Raw genomic sequence first — 27,324 nt, forward strand, 5'->3', positions numbered from 1 at the left:
TAACTTGAGTACTTCATCAGATAGGTTAGCAAAAGTTCATGTGTAGGAATTGCATCAAATGTGTAGTTCTGTATAACGTTTTCAGTGATATCTAGTGAGCGGAACTTGTACTTATTCTACTTTATGATTCTCAAAATCCAATAGCAAGTGCGCTGTTTTAGTGGACGGAATTTCCTATTTCAAGTACTACATTATACCATGTTTCTTATGACATTTGATTTATTTCTTATACACGTAAGTGGTGCTTTACTTTATGTCATTGGGAATAATTTATCTTGACTACTTTTTCATTTATGTAGACGACATTTCATATTTACGATTAAGATGTTATACTTATACTTGAATTACTCACAATGTTTAAGATAATTTAACATTTAACAATTTCTAAAATACCGATAACGTACATACCGTTGCATTTATGCAAACGAAATTTTACACATACATGATACTCCACATTGATGGTCCAATCTAATGCTAGTGACACACCGCAGGGATGGCACAATTTAAGAATTTGTTGGTTTAAATCGGCATGTGGACGTCCACATTGACCCGAACCCCCCCCCCCCCCCAACAACAGCCGATTTTTTCCGAACATTCTAACCCCAGCCCTCTCACGTGGACGTCATAAATGACCCCTGAATAATACATGTAAATAATCAAATATTATTAATCAGGGAAACAACTAAGTAAATACTTGTCATTCAATCTTTATTTCATTGTTACTTCCCTTAGATCACACAGTAGTTTATTCCCATTTAGAGATAGCATTATTTATAGCTTAGCTTTGTGAAAGTATGTTTATTTCATACATAAGTTTTAACGCTTTAATCAAATTATTTAACAGAGAGTAAACTAATGAAACCGATATTGTCATTAATTCATCGTCATACTATACTGAAAATGTATCGATATTCGAATATAAGTAGAATTGGTGTAACAGTTGTGTAAAACATTGTGTTACATATTATATTTAAATTGAACAGCAACTTTAAAGTAATGCTAACTTACATATCATGGGGTCAATTCGACAAAGAAAGTAGAGTTCATGTGTTGGTGTTATACCCATGACTTAGAACTTCATTGAGTCCACACGGAAAACCCAGCCGAATTATGTTTCTCCAAACATGTTCAGGTACACATCAGATCTGTGAAGCAAGAAAGGTAATCGAACATGGGAATTGAACTCGTTTCCCTGGGGACAAAATGCACGTACTCTTTTACTCGACCATGTCGTCCCATTTCTGCAGTTGCTTATTAACGCTCTGCTTTACAGTTTTCATTTTTGAAAACTTTGATTCAATGTTTTAAAGTCACACTAGATGTTCTAATACTACCGATCTATCCACTATTATTAAAGTTGTTTTATAATATCACTGTCAAGTATTGCTCAAGGATTTCTAGTCACAAATGTCTCTCAATGACGGCATCAAAATTTACTTTTTCATTTCTATTGGTGCATGTCTACAAGCAACTAAGTGTATAAATATAGTATGCAATGTGTCAAATATTTTTTTAATTATTAGAATTTCACATTTTTCTAATTATCTCTTTCAAATTAATTAGTCTTACAGGTGTATTGGGCATAAACAAATGGACTTTGTTGTAAAGTTTAAACTTACAACCCATGACAACCTGGCACGAACATCGACATCACAACATGCGCTGTTTGACAACAACTTAAACATCAACAGACAACAAAGATTAAAATAACAACAGTAGAAAGATATTTTCTTTTAGCATTTAATGTCGTTTAGTGTGAACATTTTGTAAAACAAGCAGTACGAATATGACATTTATAAAGGTAGGTTTCATTTAATTTACAGGTAATATCCAGCCTATAGTTATATGACAACAATTTGCCGACAAAAGTTGTACACAAACTATGTTAAACATTTGAAACAAAAAAATCTAAAACCTATCTATGTACATGCAAATTATAACGGTTAAACGGTTTACATCAATCAAAACATTTGTTTTAATCATTTAAATGTAATAAAATGTTGATAAGACATGCAGGTCTTAACACAAACATTTTAATGACGGGAAAGTTTCCACCATTTTGTTTGTTTACATTGTGTAGACAAGGGGAGAGAACTAACAGTTACATCACTCCCACCTCTCCCCACTATAATTTCCTTCAGAATTTGATCCACTGTGGGGATGGGGATACAACAACCCGCCATATCGCAGCCTGTAGACAAACGCTCCACTTGAGCCTGGGCATGTACATGTTGTGTACCAGTACCTGGTGTCGCCATCCCTTTCACGTTTGTGTGTCCATTTTCCTACAGAGACCTGTTTAGGACAGCCATGAGGATGTGACACTATAACGGTCAACTTGTCCACACCAACAAATCTCCAGTATTTGTCCTTTACTTCCTCACATAGATCATTAAAGCGCCGACACAACTTGTCCAGTTCATCAACCAACTCTAAGTCACATGTCACATATCTCAACATACACCAGTCTTTCTTAATGTCTGCCCCACCCAACACTTCCCAGCCATCAAGACTGACCACTGGACTTTTATTGTCATCAAAACCTAAAACACACCTGGTCTGTCTTGCCTCACTGGCATCAAACACCACGTGTTTAGCTGTCACCACACGAACCATCCCCCACACTTTGCTGGGTGTGGCAGAGACTTGACACTTGGCACAACGACAAGTTCCGTCACCGTCACTCTCTGTGTACTTGTACACACCACACACCCTCCCCGTTCCTAACCTCATCACGTGACTTCCTCTGTCCTTATAACATGGATATGGAACTCGAGTGTCTGGATAAACTCTGGTCTCTCTAGACTGGTGAATTCAGACTTTACCTGGACAGTTAGGGCCGCCAATGTTTTGATTGTCTCAAACATGAGGTCGTTGTGGTAACGTGAGGGGAGATAATTTATGTTGAAATCATTAAGAGGTATAAAACCTTTGTGACCTGGATTCTTCTTACAGCCGGTAACATGTCTGTGTAGATCAGCTTCCCCTCCATAGCACATCTCAGCTTCATGATTTCCTACAGAAACAAACAACACATTATTTCTCTAGCAACAGAAATGTTAGATTTAAAGACAAAATGCATTGTAATGGAACAAGTTTACTACAGTCATTTGGATATTAAACTAGCACATATATTAAATTGTTTACATTATATTTCCCTTTTGCTACAGTATGTCTTACCAGGATGGAATACACCTGATTTGTCAGTCATTATTTGCTTATTCTGTATTTCACAGCTTGCCACAACTGAAATAATGTAGACATTAAATGTCTATCTTGCAGTAAAACATAATGACACAAATGCCAATTAAATAATAGAAAATCATTTAAGTTTTACAGACATATTTCCAAATTTCGATTTCTCACTACGTCTTTAATATGTTATTAATGTAGCTTTTTAAACGGCAAATGTGAAAAAAGACCTCTGTACCTACTGTTAATGTTTTTTAATAAAGCTATGATTACTTATTATTACATTTATTTTAAAAGTAGACAAATGTTTTAAACTGTACAGCTTGTTAAGCACTAACATAGATGATTTCAGAATTGTAAAATAAAATATCTGACCATTTTAAAGTGAATTTCAATCAACATTTTCCTTACTTGAACGTGGCTCCTGTTTACTATTTGCCTTTGTGTAGGAATTACCCATGGCCAATACTGTTGGTGTAAAAAAAAATGAACATTATATACCAGTAATAATCTTAAAAATTATATAAACATCTTAAGAGATGTACTAATTCTAAAAATAAAGTTAGACTATAGGAATAAAAACAAATTATAAAAAATGTAAGTTTCTAAATTTGTCAATACTTACAATGTGGAGACTCTTAAATGATTCAGCTTGAACTTTGAATACACTACACACCTTTCTGTTCACAGATAAATGTTGTTAGAATAAACTGATAGCTATCAGATCTTGTAATTATGATCTGTAAAATACACCAAAGTTTAACATCATATTTTTATAATACATATATATTGCATAATGATAATACAATAAACATTTTACATTATTATTAATAAGAGTATGGTGATAAAAGAAAATCACAAGTGTTGCTGACTTTTGTTATGAAATGTATGTTAACAAACTAGCTATATACTTGCGTTTGTTTAAAATTTAAAATATAATACAAAAAATTAAAATAAATTGAATTGTGTAGCTTTTTTCAACATTTTATCATAATTCAAAGAATTAATGGCTTACAATTTTTACATAGCTCAACCACTAATGTTGTCCTGAAATACAACCTCTTTTCTTGCTAGGAAGGAATGGCATTTAAACACACAGCAGCCGTCAAAACTTTAACACCTGAAAGCATACAATTTAGGAACCCTTTAAACTTTAAAAGTATTATAAAGTAAATAAACTCATGTAGTTAACTAAAGATTGTGTTAAGAAATATAACACCCTTTGGTCTTTACTTATACAAGTAGTTATTCCATTATATATCAATGGCTCAAGTCTCAAAAGTCTCAAGTTCAAATCAGCGTCGAAGTCAAAACAAGTAAAACAACGAATAAGCACTCTCGTATAGAACGATGTTCTCGATTAATCTAGATTAAAAATTAGATTTGTTACATTGTTTAAAGTTTTTAAGTTTAGTCGTTCAAAGTGTAAATTCTATATTTTAGTAGGCCTAGATAGTAGAGTAGAGCACTATGACGAGATCAAGATCAAGATATAAATCTAGTCTAGCTAAATCTAGTCTATATCTATATACTAAACATTTTATTTATTAAATTAGTTGTCTCTAGACTTTAGACCTAGACTCAAGTGTTGGTTTAGATCTAGATTCTAGATCTAGTTTTAAAAGAAGTTTTAAGGCCTAAAGTTTAAACTAGAAATCGTAGACGTAGAGAGACATAACATCATTACTCGTAACTCTAGGCTAGGAGTCTAGGACTAGAAAAGTCTAGCTTAGATCTAGTTCTAGGATATCTGTCTCTATATCTATCGAGATAGTATCTACTAGACTCTACTGGTCTAGAATCTAGTAGATCTAGATATAGATCTAGAATAAAGTCTAGATCTAGATCTAGATTTCTAGTAAGATTTAGATTACCAAGATTTAGATTTTAGTTTAGATCTAGATTCGATTTAGATTCTAGATCAAGTAAGAACTAAGAACAGATTGAAAATGAAATCTAGAACTACATATCTAGTATTATTTAGACCTAGGCCTAGCTTAGTAGGTTGAGTCTAGAATTCTTGTCAACTTGATACTAGATCTACATCTAGATCATCTAGAATATAGATTCTAGTAGACCTAGCTAGATCTTCATCTAGATTCTAGTACTAGACTAGATCTTGATCGACATCTAGATCTAGATTCTAATACTAAGTCGGTCTACCTAAGTAAATAAGTAGTAGAATCTAGATTAGATCTAGATCTAGATCTAGTAGTGTTGTAGATACACAGCTGACCAACAAGATCTAGAATCTCTATAGCACGAATCTATAAATGTAGATAAAGTGTAGATTCTTAATAGTTGTACATTTTAAATCTAGATCTAGATTTAACTAATTAATTAATATGTTTGTACTAACTCTAAGTAGTGTAGGCAAACCCTACCAGTTGTTTTTTTTTAATACTTTTATTTGCAATTAAAACAAGTAGGCCTACATCAACATCACATTTTTTACATAGTTTCAATTGAAAACGAAAAGTTTTGCACATGTACATAATGAATATTTACATGATGGCATGTATATGATTATATAAAAAACAAGTTAATAAAGTCTAGTGACAATTTAAGCGCAATTTCCTTAATAAATTTTTGTGACCGAACGAATCACCCGTAGATGTTTGCCCCCCCATTTTCGTTTTCGTTTCACTCCACACGAGCAGAGCTAGTCCCCGCCCCCTCGCGAGATCTGCGCGAGTCTGGCCAATGGCAGCGTGACGTTACCTCTCACTAGCGACTGCCTCAGCCGGTGTGCTTGTGGTAGAAATATTTGTATATTCTTAGTAATCTTAGCCAATACAAATTAGAAGAAATTAATTATTTGTGACCGAACGAAAGGATATTTTTGAAAACTTTCTTCGGCAATATTGTTCTAAATTATGGCAGGAATCGATTGGTAAATGTTCAAGCCGCTAAGTGGTCTGGATGCCGAGATATGGGCCAAAAACTGCATTTTATTCGAGTTTTTTGGCTTTTCCGGGAAATCCAGGAAGGAATTCCGGGATTTTTTTAGCCTATGTTCATCCTCGGAACTTGCTTAACATATTTGCTTTGGAACTGGTCCTCGATATTGCTTCGTTGAGGAGGAGATACGACTTAAAGACGACTTAAAGGTGCGGACACACATTCCCAGAAATGACGAGTTAATAAACGCAATTCTCCAGAATGGAAATCGCGCTAAAAATTACAATGGATGACAGTAAAAGGGGTTAAGGTCAAATGAAAGTGTCAAAAGTCTGGATGGGGAGTGGCAAGGAAATTTTTTCAGAGAATGTCAATGGGACAGTGAAGCATTTTCTATGTAGGGAAACAAAATAAGTTGACTAGTTAAAAGAGTGTGTATTTATGTACTGGTCGCATTGAGTTTTCAAAAGGTTGCTGTGTGAAAGATGAGGGGAAAGAAAAAGATTTAGAACTTTAAAAAAGTAAATGAATAGATATTCGAAATTGATGTTGGGGTGGGTGGTGGGGTCGTTGGAACAGTTAAAGGGAAAGTGGGGTTTTTATGTCTGAGGGTAAGTGGATAGAAGGGGAGAGGGGGAGGGGGTAGATGTGTCTGACGAGGCGTGGAGAGGGTGTCTGCATGTTTTAAGGCAAGCCAAGCGTCAAATTATGTGTTGTGTTATCTAACTGCCGAGGTGTTACTTTTTATAGTGTGTGTGTGGGGGGGGGGGGGGGGAGAGGGTTTGACGAACAGATTGCTGTGTGAGCGATTTAGTTGGAGGGTCAAAGGTTGGTATGTTCAAGTCGGTGTTTATGTTTAGTTGAATGTTTAGTACCGACAGGTTAGGGGTGGGTAGGCGTGTAGCTATCACGGGGTTTGGGGATAGAGTGGAGTTTTATAGGTCAAAAATTGGTGTTCACATAAAAGAGTTAGTAAAGTTACCAAAACAAATGTAAGTGTTAATTTGGTGATAATAAAATGAATACAAAAGGAGTAGGGGTCATTGGGGTCATTTTGTACGTTGTGGACCAAAGTAACGTACATATGTGATAATAGTAAAATAGAAACAAATTGATGGCTTTACAATGTTTGTAAGCTGTATAAATAAAACAATGCAGAAAACGCAACAATAGGAAACTGAATGGCAAATGATAAATGATGCGAAACAAGGTGGGGACATGGGGGTTGAAGGGTGTGAGTCACATTAATATTGTTAGAAATGTATTTGGATAATACATCATTTTCAGTATTTAACATAGTATTTCTTCACAGAGGTGGGGGTCATGGGGACGAGGGGATGCAGTTATGCGGTGAAATTTGATATTGGGATCATGAGGTTTATGGGCGGGGAGGTTGTGATGAAAGACATGTTAGATTAGGCGGGCCAGGTGGCAAATGCAGTGCAATATGTTCTTTACTTTGTGGTGTTGCTAATTATGGTATATGTGTTTGAGTGCTGTCATTGTCGAGTCGTCTACGATAAATCAAGTCTAGTACGTGTCCCATGAACTGTACCTTGTCGTGTTTTGCTTTTATTCTACTGTTCCATATAGTCTGTCTATATATAGCTACCGTCCTTGCTTTTTGCTCGAGGTCCGTCCTGTCTCTTTGTTTTGGGATTTTGTTTAGAGTTATGACTATATCGATATTGAAAGTCTCGTTTTTTGTTATTTTGGTTTCTAGCGTCTTTTTCATGTTTTGTATGGTGGGGCATTCTAAATAGATGTGCGTTTCGGTTTCGGGTGTGTTTTGTCTGCATAGTGGGCAAAAGGGTTTCTGTTGTTTTGCTAGGGGTGTTGAATTGTAGATGAGTCTGTATGTTATTTCCCTAGCTTTGGGTGTGATGGTTTTGAGGTGTAGGTTCCTGAACGTGTCTATTGTGTCTGTTAGAGCGTATTTCCTACACCATTGAATTCTATTGTATAGTGGGGTTGAGAGTTTTTGCACTAACTTTTTGTAGATGTTTTGTGATTTTTCGTGAAAAAATTTTTCGTTGTTTTTTAATATTTGTCAACATTCTTTGTAAAAGTTACTATGTTTTCCACTTATGTAATGTGGAGTTGTATTATTGATTTTAGTAAGTTTGTTAAGCTGAATGCCTATATAATAGTGAGCTAGAGAGTGAAAGTTTAGTTGGCTAATTATTCTGCTAATGTGTGTTAAGTCTGAATGTATTGATTTTGGCCTGTATATCGTACAGGTTTATTCCTCAATGAAGTTTGTTTTGTACTAACGTGTTGTGGCTAATGTTTGTAATTGTGTTCTGAAATATGTACTCTCTAATGATTTTATTAAGATGTTTGATTGTTGGCTTTGGGATTGTTTTAGCCGTGGCTATATAGGGTTTTTTTTTTGGGATGACGTCCCTATTAATTATAGATGACCTAGCAAAAATTGTTGTTGAGCTAAATTTAGAAAAAGTCCTATGGTGTTTTGGATTTTGCTTGAGACTTATCTCCATTCATCATCGTTATTGGTGTGTGGGTTACTATAGTGGGTTATGCCGTAAAGTTTTAATTTGTTGTACCTAGCATGTTATTGGGTAATTGGGTTTGTTGATCCAACGTCCAAGTCCCATGATTTTGGTTTTCATTACGTTAATTTTTCGACCCCCTACCAGTTTGCTAATGAAATGACGCGAAATGATCGTCTGCTGTAAAACTGCTTTTTTGAAGTATCGATATCATAATTTAGGGGTTAACTTGCCATTTAGGCCTTAAGTTAGAGAAATTAGGCTATTTTACTGTGATTATTTTTTTTAGAGAAATTACGGGGATTATTTTTTAAAAAAAGTAGCTTAAATATCTGCATATTTTAAAAACATCATCTTTCGTTTTAATTTCAACATTTTATAGAGCTATGATGTGTATCTCAATATTAGTAGAACGTTTAAATATTATTTAAATGTTGATATGGGTCACATTGACATACATAAATACTAGCCTAAATCTAAATAGTCCATTTTTTGCGACTTTCTACCACATTATATTTTACATACTTCAGCAAAACTGATCAATAGAATCAATGAGTTTATGTAGGGGTCACTCCTTGCAGATCATTTGGCATCATTACGAGATAATTCATAAGTGATTGTATTTTAATTTATGTGTCCGAAAACGTTTCATATGTAGACCGTATTCATTTTTTCTAGGTGAATTCAATTTGATTATTTCCGTTAATTTAAAAAAAATATTGTGTCTACGGAGAAACAAAAACCTAAGTGTGTCTTTTAACCAATGCTATAATTATTTAACACTAACTTTCTTTAGATCGATTATAAAACCCCACTTCGCCAATAAAGTCTATTTGCATTTCTCCGTTTTTAACCATGACACCTGTCACATTATCTTTCATATTTCAAAACGTCACAACGCCACATCTTCTCCACACCCCCAACACACACCCTGCCTCCTTCCCCAAGCAATGCTTGACATTAGGCTCGAATCCTCCCAAAATAACATCAATTCACATATTTCTGTATTGATCTTATCCAAAAGGTTCAGTTCAGTAAATGGCAAACTATGAACAAATTTTAAACACTAACTGTTTTTTATAAAAGCAGATCCTAATAAAGTAATACAATTTGGTAGCAAGATATCTATAGTAGCACTGACTTTTGACAACATCTTGTAAAGTTATACAAAAATTTACTCTAGAACAAGTCCAGTAATCACATGTTCCACCATATTGTATCACTAGCCTATACTGTTACTGTTTAACGAAACGCACGTGTGGTGGAGGAGGGGGTAAATACAGAGGAAAAGTTTAGTTTCTGTTAGGTGGGGTTCGGGTGCTTTATTTTCAACTAAATAATGATATAGATTACAAATCTGTAATTTATGAGTATGCAGATTTGATTTAATACGATTTTAAAAGTCACCAGATTACCCGTCATCCTTTGGATAACTGTGGGTTTCGGGGGTCATCCATAAAAAAACATCACGTCTGTCACTTATCGTCACAAAAAAACCAGACCCCACATTAAAAAAGATGTTTTTTATCTTTTAAAAACTCAGAAAACACCGATTTCGGACTATTCCTTCATATACTGACGTCACAGGTGACCTACTCAACTCTAATTCACCTGCCCTGTATCCCGCCAAGTTCAGATAGGCAACTTTATCATTCACATTTTAAAAAAAAATGGAAAAAAAAATATCATTGACGTATTGGTCTAGAACCTGTGCCACCCGCATGCAAGCCGATTACACTAACAACTTAGCTATTTAACTCGTGACATCACAGATGTTTTTTTATACTATAGTTTAATACTTTGAGTCTTCTTATGCAACTTGATTTACGCGCATAGATCTAGATCTATGTCTAGTTGTAGTAACTTTCAAATTAAATTTTATCTTAAATTAACCAAACAAAGATTTATATAAAATAATGCAGGTCTGAAATTATCTAGATCTAGATAGAATTATCTAGATCTAGATTCTACGACTCGTTTGCTTAAGTCTTAAGTCTAGTTTTTGCGTAACTCTTACTAGATCTAGATCTAGAATCTAGCTAGATCTAATCATTAGACGTATTCTAGCTAGATAGATCTAGATCTGGATAGATAAATCAAAAACATTTATATCAAGTATTTAAGGACTAAAAAATGTATTATGATTATAAAATGGATCGTATTTTTATCTAATTAATCTTTGGTATGTATCTAATTAATCTTTGGTTTGACCTAGATTCTAGATCTAGATCTATAAACTACTTGCTTGGCCACCTGATATTTTTAGATGTATAAATAACTTTCTTTGACAGATTGTAGAGCTAGAGAAATTTGTTGTAAAACTAAATGAAAAGACAGTTGAAAATTTATATAAGTGTTGGAATGTAATAAAAACAGCAAAGGGGTCATCCATTTATGACATCCACACATTTTTGGGATTTTGGACCCCCCCCCCTCCCCCCTGTCCACAAACGTCCACTTTTGACGGACCCCCCCCCCCCCTATAATATTACAAATATCGGTACAAATATGTTTTATTGATCTTCGTGTCTAGATTTACAATAAAAAGTTGATATTTCAATTTGGAAGGACAAGCCTTTTGATACAAATCATTTAATTTAGCATATTTCACGGTGTTTTAACTAGCCTTTATTTCGTACACTTGTAGTCGCATTGACACTGTTATATTACTGAGTCCAACGTTGATGCTAGTGTGTATTAACCCCACCCCCCTCCTGTCCCACACCTGAACAGGGACAGCGTGCCCCCCTCCACCCCTCTCCCGTCTCACAACTGAACTGGGATGACCCCGCCTACCTAGAGAAGTGCAGGCTAGGAGCAATGCAGGTCGCCTGGTATTTGACCTGGGATGCAAATGTGGGGAAATACGAAATTGGATCCTATTGTATTCGAGGTTAAGCCAGGGCATAGACCCCAAGCTGGGTGGTGGGCCAGAGAGATAGGACAGTTGAACTTTAGCTTCGCTAGGAAATATTTTTCTTTCTCACTACCAAAAATAATGTTAGATTTAATGTGTGGACATCCACATTGGGCCAACCCCCCCCCCCTCCCCCTGTCCACACGCGTCCACAAAAGTCAATTTTTTTCGGACCCCCCCCCCCGTGTGGACTTAATAAATGGATGACCCCAAACGGACGTATTGTTAAAGTTATGGCCGACATATTATTTTACGGTTCTCCATATAGGGAGATCATCTACAGTATTCAATCAGACAAACAAAAAAAAAAATATTCAAACATGTAAACAAACTTGAGTTTTAGTAGTATATAGATAGATAGATGTAAATTAGATGTTAACAAATTTACTTATTGATGTTATTGTTTCCAATTATTAAAAAGCGGTCCTGAACTAATTGGAATCAGCATGTCATTATCTCCCTTATTAACTAATTTTATTCCACCCCGTCGGAGCTACATATCCTTCTGCAAAAAAAAGATTCATGGACGAGTTACAGTTTTCAGCATCTCAATAAACCGGGAGTGATCTCCCCTAAACTTTCTCGAATATTCTAATATAAAATTACGAGGGATGGCAACTCAGGACATAGACAATATTTTTTATCCATTTTTAATTACTAAAACTTTTTATAATAGAATAGAATCTTGTAAAAAAAAGTGAAAAGTTTCCCTTTCAAACATGACGGTCTATGGGGCAAGTGAAGTAGAGTTCACTTGTTTCTTTGACCTCGGCATATGTAGAGATTGTGTGTTCAGCACTATGCCCAGCCGCCTTTACTTTCCCTAAAAGGAGTTAGGTACCCATCAGAATTGGGTGGACTCAGATACGGTCTACTGACTTGAACTCGGATTCAAACTCGAGACTAACGGGTTAGCAGTCCAGCTCTCTACCGCTAGACCACTCCGTCCCACACCAAGTGAATGCCTAATAAAATGTGTATAAAAGTGCGGGATATTATTAGTACTTTATAAATTTACATGCATTTTTTGAGAAATCGGAAATAGCGTAAATTAGTACTTCCGGTCAACGGAAATTACTCAAAATTTGAATTAGATCTATTACTTACTTGTGAAATTTCATGCATCTATCTAAAATAGCACTCAACTTATAGGCTTTTGAAAAATTCAAAGTAGAAAAAGTACCACTTCCGGTTATCGAAAATCGCTCAAAAGTTGATCAGGATCTACGATTTTGATAAAATACTTATATATGAAATTTCATCAACCTAGCTGTAACCGTACTCAAGTTATCGTGTTTACACACAGACAGACACACAGACATACGGACAGAATTGCAAAGTCCAGTTTTTAACGACTCGATAACGCATAAAACGCCAAAACGTTTATATATTTGTATTTATAATTTTTGCCTGATTAAAATAAGTCCTCTATACTCCGGATGTGATGAAGGACTTAGGAGTAAAACGGTGAAAATTGTCAAAATTTCGTGTTATTTTTGTGCACGATTACAATACTTTCTCTATACTTCGTATATACGAGAAAGTAAAAATCATTAGCTACCTACCAGACACCCACCCACTTAAAACAACTGCTAGCTAAATTTAAAGACAGTAATCTATTGTTATAGCGTAGTTAATTCGGCTTCAGTAGCAGGCCCTAATGTGCGGGAGAGGTAACTGATAAATAAATCTCCTTAAATAAGTATATTTAAGTCAAATTTTACAAAATATATCAGAAAAAAAGATTTAAAATTACAATCAGTAACCAAAACAATTTAAAATATCACGAAACTAACTTTAAACAAGGTGTTTGAGATAAATATTAGAAGATAAAAAAAACAGCGGCCATATTTCCAAATCAAATTTAGAGTAGTTTCCCTTAATAAAAATGTCTATTCGTAAGTGTATTGTGCTGAATTTGTTGTTTAATATACATAGCTGTCTTTTTTAATATAAGTAGGACAGAGGGCCGTCTTCTTATCTTTAATTTCAATTGAAATAAAGGCTATATGTATGTATGTACAACCAAGATCTCAAAAAAATTGGGAGGTCCAACCTTTATTAAACCCTTTTGTACTGATTAACTTGTCAATTATTAGGTCTTCCATATTCCTCATAAATGACGTTGGACTCAAAATATGGGATGGGGTAAAAAAATATTTAGATAATGAAGATTATATTCGTTTTTGTTAGAAATTGACATTAAGGGTTCGGGTATAGTAGAACTGCGATATGATATTAAATCATCATCTTGCTTTTAGTGACGATTGGGGGAAAGGGAATTCATCGGGAAAAGTAGGACGTCATTTATGGGTGATCAGTTTAAGACTAGTTTTTATTTTGTCTGTAGACATTAGTCTTAGGCCTACACTTTTTCTGAATTAAGATTATTGTGTTTATGAAAATAGGTTTTAATTTTAATTAATTGCTTTTTTTTTCTTTGCTTTATGGCTTATGCTTTCATCAGTTTTTGATTTGTTCAATAGTTGATGTTTACCCCTCCCCACCATCCATTATTACAAAAACAAAAACACCCACTATATAGTGATATCTCCCTTTAGAAAAAAAACTAGATCAACCTGTAGTTCGTAGGAAAATTAAAATCTATCACTTATTAGTCTGTTGATAAAAAAAAGAAATTCGTCGTTTTTCTCAACCCCGCCGTTTCATCTGCCCACTAAGCACAACTTCATCAAGTTCGCGGCACGCTTGACGTCATTTGTCATTAGGCTAATGTTAAAGAAAGAGATGCCGCGTAATAAAAAAAAAATTAAAACAGGCACTAAATGACTATTGCGTTGAGACTTCAGCGACGTTTAGCCTGACGAATAGATCTAAATGACTTTAGTTCGGTAAATTATATTGGTGTTTTATTTATTACAGTGGCATGCTGTTCTTCCTCTACTATAAAAGAGGCTCTAAAATGCCCGTGACAAAGCGGCTTCCGTAAATGCATTTAGGCTACCGGTCCCACCTATAAGCTTCGTCTGTCTATTGAACTCCACGCAAAACTTGTGATTAATATGTGGACATAAGCGACGCTAGTGGTAGTGTACTAGTGTTAACAGGTTAACCCCCCCCCCCCCAAGCTCAGCTCTTAATACGACAGCAGCTAATGTAAAGCCAGAGCTCTGTATAGGCTTGAGTTTAATATAGAAATAGTGTTAGCAGTGGAAAGCCTCTACACGGTGCATTAGGAATACGGCCGTCGGCAAAACGCCCGAGACCGACGATATCTGAACATCAATTTTGTCTTTTATGAAGTGTGGAGCACTTTTAACAGTTGATCTAGTGCTGCCTATTTTCATTGGTAGGCCTTTTTTGCGGGGATGATGTGCTGAGGTTGTTTAACACCTCTTAGGACAACAGGCCTCCTACAATAGTTATGATCATTCGTTATGAGCAAAGGTATGCATGAAAACGAACGCTTTATGTTCCTCATTTTCATTGAGCACAGCTTTATAGAAGTCTTCCATCATTGACGTCACGCATCCCCCCCCCCGATTACCCCTTTATTATAAGTCATAAAATTGCGGTCCTGCGTAAGTTGACGTCACATTAGCATAGCATATGTGACATCGTTTATGGACAACCCCATATAACGCATTTTGGGTATGTGGTATCTACATTTTGACAACAAAGTTATTCAAAATGTATATTGGAGGTTAGGACTTGACATCTACCATAAATGACATCACGCACATAAAGGGGTGGAGTAACTGGTTTTGAGATGACGTTTTACGTGGGAAGGGGGAGGGTAAGAAAAGTGAAACGTTATTTATTTCACCTAACACAAAAAGGCTGAAAAAAATTCTTTTTCGTTAGAATTATGGCTTGACTTTTTAATAGGCAGGGCAAAAAGGTAATTTTCGACATTGCGACTATTTCGTGACGGCGAAAATGAGAGGGGTGGGGGGTGGGGGTGGGGGGGTGGGGGTGGGGGGGGAGGTTTAAGGTCAAGAGAATGTTTAAAAACGTCACGTCCTTTATGATTAAATCACTAATTAAAGGGGAAAAACATGATAATATGAAATGAAAATCGCAAACAAACAATAACAATTAACTCGAACTAATATTTAAATAAATATGGACTTTCTTTATGTATAAAAATTGCATCTCATAATAATAATTCTAGAACTGATGTTTATTGACAGTCAATTAAATTGTTTAAAGAGCAGAATTTAAAAAAAAAACGCATGCTCTGTATTTAAACACAAGACAATCCTATTTAATAGCAAACATCAACACATTTCCATACAAATAGAAATTAAAGGGAAATGACTCAAAATTATATTTTCTAAAGATGGCCGCTGTTTTTAATAGCAAATTTAGCATCTGGAACATCGTTGTTTAACCTTAATTTCATGACGTTTTTATTGATTTAACCCTTTAACTGTGGTTTAATATTTAATTCTCTTTAGTATTTTAGTAGAATATGCAAACGTATATTCCTATTTAAGCCAGAGGCGTAGCGAGGGGGGGGGGGGCGGGGGCGGGGGTGCGGACCTTACCGGGTGACACCATTTGGGGGGGTGACACCAAGGCAAAAAATATCAAAATATATAGAGAAAAACTTGAGGGGGTGTGCAAATCGAAAGTTTGACGGGGAGGGTGCATATCGAAAATTTGTCCCCGGGAAGGGTCACTACGCCTCTGGGGGGCGACACCATTAAGTGCCGCACCGGGTGACACCCGACCTCGATATGCCACTGATTTAATCCATATTTATTAGTTACCTTATCCCTACATTACTAGCGACGGCCGAATTGATTACGCTAAAACGATAGATTACTTATATATATTATATAATCTACTCTTGAGGCTATTAGATTCTACTACTAGATCTACTACTTTAAGATCTTAGATCTAGAATCTAGATCTAGATCTAGATCTACTACTTTAGAGGATTTATAAAAAAAAATTCTATTATAATTTCAAGTATTAATACAGTGGCGTTAGCTAAGACGACTTTTTAAAAGTTGCATAAACATGTTCACTATAGAGATCATTGTAGACCTAGACTCTAGGTCAGGGGTCTCCGATCTTTTCAGTCCCAGGGCCGCATTAACTATCAAATTTCAGTTCGGGGGCCAGTTTCTTCCAGGTATGTCTTTGATTTTTCTGCGCAAAGTTCCTCATCATCACCAACAAACGATTTTTCCTTGGACGAAAAGATCTCCGAGTGCCGGATGAGAGGACTTCGCGGGACGCATCCGGCCCGCGGGTCGTAGTTTGGAGACCCCTGCTCTAGGTCTAGATTAGAATAGATCTCGATTTTTAGATCTACCGATCTATCTATATATATAATTCTCTTCTGGGAGACGTTAGAAAACAAGCTGCAAGCGCGCCTTGCAGTCCCCTCTCTTCCTCTCTATCACTATCACTACCACCCCCACATGGTCTGGTGAGCTGTGGTTCACGCTAAATGTTTGCAAATCGTAGAGTCGGGTTTAGTGACGGCTATTAGGGGCAGATAATTTAGTTTGAAACGATTTTAAACTTACAGGAGGTAACTAAGAGGAGGCTGCTTTCACGGGGGTGGGGGGGGATGTAGGGTAGGGGTTGGGGGCAGAAGCGTAGCGAGGGGGGAGGGCGGGGGGTGCGGACCGCACCGGGTGACACCATTTAGGGGGTGACACCAAGGCAAAAAATAGTAAAATATATATAGAAAAACTTGAGGGGGGGGGGGGGGTGCAAATCGATAGTTCGAGGGGGGGGGGGTTGAAAATCGAAAATTTGAAAGTTTGTCCCCGAGAATGGTCACTACGCCTTTGGGGGGGGGTGACACTATTAAGTGCCGCACCGGGTGACAACCGACCTCACCACGCCACTGGTTGGGGGAAAGGGGAAGGGGGGTAGTGTTTTAAAGCAAATGTTTTCAGTGGCAGCATTGGTACCGTCGAATTCACAAATTATGAATTACTGAAAATTAGAAAATAAAACAACTAAATAGCGGCGTATGATACGCCGCGGGTCGGCTCGTTTTATTTATTTACACAACGCCGGTCTGACCGACGGAAGCAGTAGAACGATCGTCTGCTGTAAAAATGTTTTTTTCTTAGACGGTCTCGATAACAATTAAGTATCGATCACTATTTTTAACTGGTGTAATTATTCTGAACAATGGTTATGTATGGGCCTAGACTTTAAATAAGATAAAGAAAAAAAGCTTTATAATTGAATTCTAGTCTATTGTAATTATATTTCAAAGTATGAATATAGTCTATAAAAGTCCGATGTAGATCTAGTATAAGTTTATAAGTACAGAGACCAACATTTATTTTAGTATCGAAATGGTCCAGATTAACATTGGCTAGATTGCATCATTTTCGGCAAGTGTCCACCAAATATTTTACTTCTTAAATTTCGACTAAAGAAACAGTAGACTTAATATATTTGCATCTCAGAATAATAGTTTTTTATTGACACTTTTTGTAGTAATTGTTTAATGCATAACAAACAAACCTTAAATAAATAAGATCTTCCTTCTTTAAACCTTACCTAACAAAGTTCTAGTGCTGATCGATTACAATTTTCTTATTATTAATAAGGCAACCATCCAAAAACATATTAGATTTTATCGCCATAATCGAGCTATATATTTTCACAATATTAATATTTTTCTAAGATTTTTTTATAGAATACATATTTTAATATTACTATTTAGCCTATTTAAACCCAGGCTATTTTTCTGCAACCTGTGAAAAATTAAGAGTTCCGTAAAATTAAAATACTGATGCGCTAAAACGTGATAATTAATTCCATTTCAAACAATGGATGTGGAATAAAGTGATTTTAAAAAAAAATTACAATAACAATTACCCCAGGACGTTCTCTATGTCAGTTGTGTTGTGAGCTCTCAGTGTTTGCAGACAGCTTTTTAATTTTATCACAGACTGTCCATAGTGATGTCAACAGTTTGATATAGTAGAATAGCTGTACCAAGTACGACCCGCGTGACTAGTAGAGGGATTCACAAACTTCAACTTGTTGGGTTAATTGTAAGTTAGAAGACGTGTTTAAAGACTGACAACACACAAGTTATTTCCCTGGACTAGATCACACAGAACAAACGGTTGAGTAACTTGTATAGATTCTGACATGGAAGTGATGTTTGGGGTTGGCAAATGGCGAGGGGGGGGGGGGGTATAATCCCAAGCCAAGCTACTGAAAGGGGTATGCTCATTTTTAAAAAAACACGTGGGAAAAAATAGCGTTCAGGTAACATTTACTAATGCTGGTATATTTTCTTCATAATAAATATTATATAGTAAACCAACATTCGACAATATAATCTTGGTTCAATAGCAATCAACATAATATTATAAGGCTTCATAGAAATAATAAACGCTACTGTTCACACAACGGAAGTATCTGATCCAGTTTAACTGTATGCTCGATATGATCATCAATATGATCAACAGCAACCGAAATTCCCCCACACCCCCGCACAGATAGTCTTTGTCATATTTTAACAAGATAGTCTTTTCTAAAGACACCTTAAGAAATAGTTACGCTATTGATTAAATTAAATTATGTTTTATAATAATTTATTTACATGCTAAGCTAGTATGCTTACAGTGGGTTCATAAAACAATAAAACAAAAACCACATGACAAATATCAATCGACTTTTACCTGTTTAGTAATTAGTTATTGAATGTGTGCTTGTTATCTCTTTTAGTTAAGTAGTAATTTCAATGTTTTGTTTTTAAAAACAATGTTACAAAAATTTAGAACCCCTGAAACTGATAAAGTTAAAACCTATTTTAGCATCAAAGTCGCCCCTTAATTACACGCCCCCTTTGAAGTATCTACACATAGAGAGAGATAACAACTGTAAATTCAGCAAACTTTTTCATCGGAAATTCTCTAATTGCTTATGCAATTAGAAGATTGCGCTTTAAATAACAAAAAGAAAACAGCTTTAATAAGACACGTGCTGGTTAATATCACAATTAGACTTCGCTTATTAGATTACACAAAGATTCTAAAAATAAACTAAACAAACAACAATGGATAATGGGAAAATATATATGACTGTGTCAAATAGATCAATTACACTCGAGTCACACGATTTATTATGAAGTGGTTCTAATAAAAAAAATGTTGTTTTAGATCAAAGAGAACTGTAATGTTCTATCTATAAAATAACTAGCTCTGTACATTTGTCATGTTATTGCGAGAAACTTACAACTTCTGACCAAACTGCAAAACTATACTGTGTATGATCATCTGCACTATATAACTCAAAGGTCACATATTTTATATTATCAATGTTAGCTATTGCGGTCAAAAGTCAAGTGATAAAAGTTTGATAAAAATATAAATCTCATACATTTGTAAATAAAAAAATATTCAGTTGTCAATAAATGGTACTGAGCTTCAGATACAATTGGATTGAAACGAAACGTGGGATGACAAAATGACACAAATGAATACAACAGTGAGACAATAGTGGTCAGTTTAATTATTTAAAAAATAATTACATTTTTCCATGGCTAATCAGTGATCCGGGGAGCATATTGAGATGAGCCATATTTTGCCCTTGTATCAGGCTCCCCCTCGCCATCCAACTGATGGCCAAAAGGAAGACGTAATTGGTTACTAGATGTTCTGTAATTAATTTTTAATTGAATGTTTTACGGCCAGGATTTATTTGAATGTCATTAGGTTAATTTTAGAAGTCATCGAGTGTCACACTTTATTAGGATGTGGTGAATGGAGAGACATTTAAAAACGTTATAATAAGAATTTCTAGTAAAGGTAACTATAGGTCTATTGTGATATAAAATGTGAATGCTTAAACTTAAAATGCTATCATATAACATAATGAAGGTCGGCTGATGTCATTCAATTGATAGCGTAGAAAAACTGTACAAAGTACGACCCGGTTGACAAACTACAGGAAGTCTCAAAGGCTGTTGGGTGGATTGTTGTATAGTTGCTTGTTACATGTATGGAAGGCATGCTAGAGAACTGTCTTGCTAATTCACATAACACGAGTTATGTCCCTTTGTTCCAGTACGTATTTTGACCGTTGGTTCGTGTGTCTGGTTACGTTCTGACCACACAACCATTTGAATACCGAGACCAGAAACTAAAGAAATCTAATTTTTTTTCCAATTGACATAAAAGTTTATAGGAACTTAACTTCGTTAGATTTAAGGCATATTATATAATTGGCAGTATTAAAAAAAACGAATCAAGCACACACCTTTCAACAGCACCAACAGGAATTACCATTATTTATTTCTTTAATCCAACTAAATGTAACAAAAAAGACATCGTTGGTGAAGTATAAGATTAAAAAAATATTTAAGAATATATTGGGGAGGGATGGCACCCGATTTGCGAGGTAGTTGAAGCTCGTTAGCCCGACAGTAAAACATCTAGATAAAGAAACTTCTGGAAACTGAGAGGTGTGGGGTCTGTTCGTAAAATTAACAGAACCTCTAAAACTGATAATGAAATTTGTGACAATCTGCTACATAATTATCTCTCTCTTTTTTTCTCTATCATCAAATTGATAAAGATAACAACACTTGCTTACTGTCTGATCATATGATTGGAAAATTCCGATTTTTAATCTAGTCTAAACATAACCTTGTTGGTTAAAACAATAACAAAACCATCGATAAGATAAAAAGACACTTCATAAAAGTGATAACTTGACGTCTACCTGTAGGATAAACAGAGTAACCGACAGGGATAAATAGGAATAATAATCATTAAAAAAGTTTTAAAAAACCCACGTTTTCTGATTGAACTAAAAAGTAGAAAATAAATGCTATACATCACAATAATGCAAGCGATCACTCTACTATAAGCGATCAAAAACATGGGGCGCCGAAGTAAAAGTTATATTACTATTGATTAGATAATACTATTGACTTTTATTAGGGAGCTTGTAGAGAGTCAACAGTATTAGAAACTGTAAGAAAATCACGGCGCCCCACGTTTTTGATCGCTTATAGTAGAGTGATCGCTTGCATTATTGTGATGTATAGCATTTATTTTCTACTTTTTCCCACGTTTTCTTTAACTTGCTTTCTCTGTTTGTTTGTCTTTCCAATCAAATCTTGCGATCGAAATTTCTGGCACTTCCCAGTTAGCTAGCGCGCTGAAATTTTCAGGGAAGCTTTCTTTTGGATGACCATTGAATATTCAATTGTTATTATTACTAAATTGATCAATGGAAACATTTTATTGAGCATTTTAGACCGCTATATAATCTATATATATAATTCTCCTCTGCTAGCCATTAGAAAAAAAACCAGCGACGCGTACCTCGCGCGCAGTGAAGCGAACGAACACATGTCGCCACAGGCTTAGGGGCAGAGAATTTAGCTTGAACCGAGTTTAAACTTACAGGAGGTAGGCCAGTTTGGGGGAGACGATATGGTCGAGTGGTTGGGCACACGATTGCTATCCCACTCGACACGGGTTCAAATCTATGTGTTCTAGTCAGTAACGTATTCAAACAACGTGTTTTTTACGAGTTGTCTTTTTACGAGTTGTCTTTTTACGAGTTGTCTTTTTACGAGTTGTCTTCGTTTACCCAAAAAAAGTGAAAAGATAAAATCGATAGCAAGATTTTAATGCAAACAAACAGACAAAGACTAAAAAGTAGAAAATAATAATCATTAAAAAAGTTTTAAAAAACCCACGTTTTCTGATTGAACTAAAAAGTAGAAAATAAACGCTATACATCACAATAATGCTAGCGATCACTCTACTATAAGCGATCAAAAACGTGGGGCGCCGAAGTAAAAGTTATATTACTATTGATTAGATAATACTATTGACTTTTATTAGGGAGCTTATAGAGAGTCAACAGTATTAGAAACTGTAAGAAAATCACGGCGCCCCACGTTTTTGATCGCTTATAGTAGAGTGATCGCTAGCATTATTGTGATGTATAGCGTTTATTTTCTACTTTTTAGTTCAATCAGAAAACGTGGGTTTTTTAAAACTTTTTTAATGATTATTATTAGTTCAATCAGAAAACGTGGGTTTTTTAAAACTTTTTAAATGATTATTATTTTCTACTTTTTAGTCTTTGTCTGTTTGTTTGCATTAAAATCTCGTAAAAGTTGTATAGCATTAAAGTCTCGTAAAAAGACAACTCGTAAAAAACACGTTGTGTGAATACGTTACTGACTAGTACACATAGATTTGAACCCGCGCCGAGTGGGATAGCCCCATAGCAATCGTGTTCCCAACCACTCGACCATATCGTCTCCCCCAAACTGGCCACCAGTGGTAATAGTTACCTCCTGTAATTTTAAAGTCGGTTAAAACTAAATTATCTGCCCCTAAGCCTGTCGCGACTTGGGATCGTTCGCTTCACTGCGCGCGGCAAGAGAGAGGCTAGCTACGCGTCGCTGGTTTTTTTTCTAATGGCTCGCAGAGGAGAATTATATATATAGATTATATAGCGGTCTAAAATGCTCAATAAAATGTTTCCATTGATCAATTTAGTAATAATAACAATTGAATATTCTATGGTCATCCAAAAGAAAGCTTTCCTGAAAATTTCAGCGCGCTAGCTAACTGGGAAGTGCCAGAAATTTCGATCGCAAGATTGGATTGGAAAAACAGACAGAGAAAGCAAGTTAAAGAAAACGTGGGAAAATATACGTCTTTAATGTATCAACTAGTATTATATCAATCGACTTTTTGAGAAATTATTAAACCTTATTTGTATATTGAAATTTCGTGTTTTTTTTACTAAAACTTCTTCTTGAACAGTTTCACTAACTTGTTCTGCCAGTGTGTCTTGCCATCAGGAGAAACTGGCATCTTCTTAAAGTACTACGTGACCTCACTGCGCCATCATAAAATTGTCTATAGGTGTTAGATTAGATTTTTAAAAAAATCCAATTTAAAATGTTTACAAAATAGAATTTGTTGTCGTTAAATATTTAATAAAAGCTGACACATTGTTATCCAATTGATAAACAAGTATTGACACACAAAGATAAAATATCTGAATACAACATCGAACTAAACCGCTAGGGCAATCTAGCCATTACATAAACATTATACAGACTGTGTGCGCACGATACAAAAATAATTTATTTAATCAAAGAACACTGCCTCAAGTGCGTCACAAAGATCTGCCGTTACACCAAATACAAAGGTTAGGTCAAGAACTTCTGATGGGCGTAATTAAAGTACTTTTAAAAGCAAAAAAACTACATTTTTGTATGTTTTTAATCTATATATATAATTCTCCTCTTCGAGCCGTTAGAAAACAAGCTGCAAACGCTCTCCCTACCTCCCCACCCCTACATGGTTTTAGTGAGCTGTGTTCACTCTAAATGTTTACAAGCAGAGCCAACGATTTTAAACGTAGGGGGGGGGGAGGAGGGGGGAGGGAAGGAAGGGGGGGGTTATGGTCCTTAACGAGCTACTTATATTGTTTTAAAGAAATATTTTCAGTGTCAGCGTTGGTACTGTCGAATTCACAAATTATGAATTATTGAAAATTAGAAACAACTAAATAGCGGCGTATGTTATGCCGCGGGCCGGCTCGTATACAATAAAAGGGGATTTTAAAATCAGATATTGAATGTAAAATTAACTTTTTAAAAAGAGAGCTACACATCAAATAGTAAACTGACAATGCACACACTGTGTTATGACCAAATAAAATCTGCTTAGGTTCTAACTTCACTTATCATAGTATAATAGACAGTGTTTAGTAGGCTTTACGTGGGTTTCTATTGGTTGATTGTACTGTCTAATCCTCTGTCGTAAATTGAGCTCATGGAAAAAATATGTATGTGTCTGTAAATATTGAAGTTGGTAGTTGTAGCAGGCTGCCGTCGGCTTGTATTGTGTAGTGGTTGATATTGGTTTACAGGTGGTTTAGGTAGTGTAGGTGAGACTAGCAGACAGAGAGTGTAGGTGAGACTAGCAGACGGAGAGAGTAGGTGATACTAGCAGACAGAGAGTGTAGGTGAGACTAGCAGACAGAGAGTGTAGGTGATACTAGCAGACAGAGAGTGTAGGTGAGACTAGCAGACAGAGAGTGTAGGTGAGACTAGCAGACAGAGAGTGTAGGTGATACTAGCAGACAGAGAGTGTAGGTGATACTAGCAGACAGAGAGTGTAGGTGATACTAGCAGACAGACAGTGTAGGTGATACTAGCAGACAGAGAGTGTAGGTGATACTAGCAGACAGAGAGTGTAGGTGATACTAGCAGACAGACAGTGTAGGTGATACTAGCAGACAGAGAGTGTAGGTGATACTAGCAGACAGAGAGTGTAGGTGATACTAGCAGACAGACAGTGTAGGTGATACTAGCAGACAGAGAGTGTAGGTGAGACTAGCAGACAGAGAGTGTAGGTGATACTAGCAGACAGAGAGTGTAGGTGATACTAGCAGACAGAGAGTGTAGGTGATACTAGCAGACAGAGAGTGTAGGTGATACTAGCAGACAGAGAGTGTAGGTGATACTAGCAGACAGAGAGTGTAGGTGATACTAGCAGACGTTGGTTTACAGTTAGTTTAATCTTAGATAGGTTGTATAGATGACAGTAGCAGACATTGGTTTACAGTTAGTTTAATCTTAGATAGGTTGTATAGATGACAGTAGTAGACAGAGTGTGTAAGTGACACTATCAGTCAGAAAGTTTATCTGAAACTAGTAGACCGACAGTGAAGGTAATACTAGAACAGACAGTAGGTTCTATTTTGTTTTAAGTACAATATATTATGAATATATGATCGTGTCAAATCGTGTCTTATTTTTCTCTTTCTGATATAACTGTGTCAATTGTCTATATCTTGATAAATATTGTCTTATATCCCCTAGCAGGCCTGTAAAATCTTATTAGGGTGGCCTAAACATAAAGCTTATAACGTGAGTGGTAGAGAAAAACGTGTTAAAGTTTTGTTTTAAATTTCAGTTGTAAACTTCAAAATGCATTGTTTTGTCTTATGGAAACCAAACGATATAGACGCTTGATACCATGTACAATAACTTGTCTCCTTGTAGGCAGTGGCGTAGCGAGTTCGGGTGTCACCCGGTGCGGCACTTAATGGTGTCAACCCCCCCCCCCCAGTGACAAACTTTCAAATTTCAATTTGCACACCCCCCCCCCCTCAAACTTTCGATTTGAACTCCCCTTCCTCAAGTTTTTCTCGATATATTTTGCTATTTTTTGCTTAGGTGTCACCCCCCTAAATGGTGTCACCCGGTGCGGTCCGCACCCCCCCCCCCCGCCTCCCCTACGACTCTGCTTGTAGGTACTCAGCTTGGCACTATTGTATTAACAGCCTCTTGAAGACTGTTTCAGTAAGTTCTAAATAACACGAGTTGACTCATTGGTACTGATACAGTAGCATCTCTTTTTGTATTGTTATTATTCATGTTTAAAATAATGTATGTAGCAAAAAATTATTATTCTGAATTTACTAAGAAGAAAGACAACCATGAAATGTATGTGAACTATTTCATTATTAATTCCCTTTGATCATTGACATTTGTCCATTTAGAGTTAATTAACACGCGTAAACTAAAGGCCAAAAGTACTAATACTTTATGACCGAAAATAAACAAAACATTACAAAAGTCATTAGGACGTCATATAATGTAACCATTTGTATACAATATATGAATGTCCCTAAATTACTCAGGTGGTTAATAGCATCCTTTCTTGAGTATAGAGAGATGAAACACGTTTTTAAAATGAACTCTGTTATACTGTGCTGTCAGTATAGCATTTTCAAACTGATAGGACATTTTATCTCAACAACTTGTATGTAATGTATTAAAATCTTAATACATCTTTTACTTAACGTAAAACAATGTCAAGACACGGAGGCCTACCTGTCTTCAGCCATGATTGGCTACGACTGGTCCTCTCATTGAATAAAGTGTGTGGTCACAGCCGGGTTTATATTTCACGATTTTACTCAGGTACCCATTAGAGCTGGATGGACTCAGGTACCCATTAGAGTTGGATGGACTCAGGTACCCATTAGAGCTGGATAAACTCAGAAACGAGAGAGACTTACATTTCAACATGCGATTGTCTGATCAGCAGTTGATGAAAGTATTTAGAAGAAATAAGAATAAAGAAAATATTTACACAAGTGTCAGTCTCCCATCGCACTTAACATTGCTATTGGAGTAGGACAACACCGAAGTAAAAGTTTTTTATCGGTCATTGTTAATATAAGATGTAAAAGTTATATTACTATTGATTAGATAATACTATTGAGTTTTATTAGGGAGCTTGTAGAGAGTCAACAGTATTAAAAACTGTAAATAAATCACGGCGCGCCACGTTTTTCATTTTTTGTCATTTAGCGCACGCAGTTTGCGATCGCTTAAAGTAGAGTAATCGCTTGCATTATTGTGATGTATAGCATTTATTTTCTACTTTTTAGTTCAATCAGAAAACGTGTGTTTTTAAAAACTTTTTTAATGATAATTATTTTTATGCAATTCTTTTATCGTTTTAAACCAAATTATTTAACAGAGAGTATACTTATGAAACCGATATAGTCCCTAATTCATCTTCATGCAATAACTGAAAATGTATCGATATTCGGACTTAAGTGGAATTGGTGTACCATTTAATGTCTGTAGTGTGAACATTTTGTAAACAAATACAAACAGTTTGAATATGACATTTGAAAGGCTAGTTACATTTAATTTACAGGTAATAGCCAGCTATAGGTATATAGTATATGTACTATATGACAACAATTTGTCGACAAAAATTATGAGACAATTATTTACAACATTTGAAACAAAAAAAACTCTAAAATCCATCAATGTAC

At 35.6% G+C, this 27,324-nt stretch overlaps 1 protein-coding gene and 1 long non-coding RNA gene across 5 annotated transcripts in view; one reads left to right on the forward strand and one right to left on the reverse strand.

Annotated features, from left to right (window-relative positions):
* LOC131942242 (sodium- and chloride-dependent neutral and basic amino acid transporter B(0+)-like) overlaps nucleotides 1–27,324 on the forward strand; it is a 298,846-nt gene that overhangs the window by 85,083 nt on the left and 186,439 nt on the right. The gene's annotated exons all lie outside the window — the stretch shown is intronic.
* LOC131942248 (uncharacterized) lies at nucleotides 1,743–4,304 on the reverse strand. The gene is made up of 5 exons (XR_009386726.1): nucleotides 4,208–4,304; nucleotides 3,818–3,932; nucleotides 3,604–3,660; nucleotides 3,181–3,246; nucleotides 1,743–3,016 (listed from the first exon to the last, which is right to left on the reverse strand). It is a non-coding gene; the product is annotated as an uncharacterized LOC131942248 (long non-coding RNA).

The sequence above is a fragment of the Physella acuta genome, unplaced genomic scaffold (genome assembly GCF_028476545.2).
Source record: "Physella acuta isolate Inbredline_101_S28 unplaced genomic scaffold, ASM2847654v3 ptg000397l, whole genome shotgun sequence".
Taxonomy (NCBI): Eukaryota; Metazoa; Mollusca; class Gastropoda; family Physidae; genus Physella; species Physella acuta.